Source organism: Oncorhynchus masou, chromosome 9 (genome assembly GCF_036934945.1).
Source record: "Oncorhynchus masou masou isolate Uvic2021 chromosome 9, UVic_Omas_1.1, whole genome shotgun sequence".
Lineage (NCBI taxonomy): Eukaryota > Metazoa > Chordata > Actinopteri > Salmoniformes > Salmonidae > Oncorhynchus > Oncorhynchus masou.
The window spans coordinates 57613592-57616162 of NC_088220.1; positions in this window are offsets into that span (position 1 = coordinate 57613592).

Genomic DNA, 2571 nt, shown 5'->3' on the forward strand with positions numbered 1-2571 from the left:
TGTGGGCCTTTGTGTTCACTTTGTCTGCAAACACATCTGTATTGTGTGTGTGTGTGTATGTGTGTTTTCTTTATGATGTAGATTAATTTACAACTTAGTTTGGATGATTGAAAAATATCTATTTGACTTTCATTTAATGGTTTTAAACAGCCCCATAATGCAATTCGCATATGGTGCAAGAGCAAAAATGTTTGTGGTTGCATAAGCAAGTATTTACTTGGACAGACAAAATAAATAACAACTTGCATCGATTCCCACCCCCTTGGCCAAGTTATTTATTTTTGCGAACATGAAAGGACAACGTGTCTGGTATACCTCACCTACACAGTCTTCTGACTGGAGCACATGCCTATAAATGATTTTTCTTAGCTATTATGCCAAAACGATAAAACCCACCAATCTCAAAAACACAATTCTGAATCATTATGCTTTCACTCTTGCCTAATGATGGTGTTTGTTTTTCCTGCTCATAACCCTGTTGACTACTGCCTATTGCTATGAAAAGCACTGTAGGCAACAAATTAAGTTAATCAAATATACTTGTTCTTGATTATTCTGATTAATTGGCATGTACATTTTTTATTTTTCATGGCATTTATCTATTATATGAAGTCTAATACAATTCTAAGATGCATTATGTGGTTGATAAATGAAAGTGAAAAAAACATGCATTGTTTTAATTAATTAGGGTTTTCCATGTGTTGTAAAATAACTACACGCCCCTCATATCCCGACTTCTCCCTACAGTTCTGCCCAAATCTCTGTAAGTACTGATGCATGTTTTGATTAAAATGTGGAAAACAACGATACGAAAGATAACCTGTGAAAGTGTGTTTACTTTATGTAGTGAAAGCCCACAGAGTGTGGTCTGGAGCATTAATGGAGTTTTATGATATATGTGAGATGATCCCAACCACCTGCATATAATTCCGTGTCTCTTTGGTCTTCAGATATAGAGGAATTAGGCCAGCATCAGTGAAGCTTATGTTATCAAAGTCATTACCGTGGATGGATTACCCTATAAACTAGCTCTAAGTATTACAGCTTTTATTACCTTTTAGACTCAAGGAAAGAAAAACTCTGGATCATCAGAGATCCAATATAACATTTATCACAAATAATGTCCTTATTAGAAACATATTTCTCTTGTAAAAAAAAAAAAATACACAAAATAAGCCTTTCATGAACTAACACTCGTACTTGACTCTTTCTCGACTTAAAATAAATACATGACTTATTTTTCGAAATATAAACTTGAGCCTAAGTTTTAGACCAAGACCTTCTATGCTGGGTTGAAAGGTGAGACAATCATTTATTAAGAAACCCAGGTTCTTGTAATTGATACCCTTTCTATCGGTTTGACTTTTTCCCCCCTTACTAGCTCTGACTTTGCTGATAGCTACTGTATTGAAGAAAAATGTACTTACTATGATGGGGATATATGGTTGTCTCACCTAGCTATCTTAAGATGAATGCACTAACTGTAAATTGCTCTGGATAAGATGTAAATGTAATGAACTCAGAATAAACAACAAGTTATTTTAAAACGTTCTGAAAAAACTGACCTATGGGTTAATCCACACCCTGTTGTGAACAAAAAGCCCACAGAAGTGTGGGCATATAAAGGTGAATGACTTAGTGAAACCCATAGTATTTTCTCCTGCTGTGGGCCTCATTAAAATGTTACATAAGACTGGGCTGTCACTTTGTTACTTGTAAAGTTTTACTAGAGAGCCAGGAATGTGTTTGCAGATGCATTTATGACTTGTTTACATGCTTGACTTATCTGTAGACATGCAATCCCCGAGGGGATTCGAAGGGATAGCGCCAAACTGCTTTGCCACGAAAACGACATACAGTGTCGAAAACAGCTGCCATGTATCTCCAATCAATTCTGTCTAAACCATCAATTTTACTATGACTTGGATAATTGTATCCGATCTCAGAATCTCTACAGGGATTTCAAGGCTGCATATGATAATGTTCAGATATTCTTAGCGCTTCATAATAAACTTCATGAACAAACATTTATTATAATTTATATTGGCTTATTCATCAAAGTTGTCATTTGAAATACAAAAGAGGCATTTCACAGTTGCACTGCCCCCCCCCCCCCCCCCTCCGGTTCAATGATTTGGTGACCACAATGCCAGCTTTATCAAATGTGCTTGGATAGTATAAAGTGGGACCAAGGCGTGATTCCTGATGTGGTCACCCATAAAACCTTCCCTCGGTCATTTTGATAATCCTGCTGACCTCTATGTGGGTCACCCCAGAATGATGTGTTGTGAGACAATGATTTGACTCAACTTCAACCTTCTCTCAATTTAAATAACTAAATCAACCCTAGTCTCATTGGGGTTTTCTTACAATAAAAGGAAACTATTTTGTGGACCTTTCTCTTTTTTAATGAATAATGCTAATACCATTTCGGAATCATAAGCTACTCAGCAATGCAACTCTCTCTGGTTAGTCTCAACTCTAACCTCATATCATAGTTAATATGCCTATAAGCTTGTTTTCTAGTCCATCTAGTCTAGTCTGTCTAGTAGTTTGTCCAACCAAAAATGT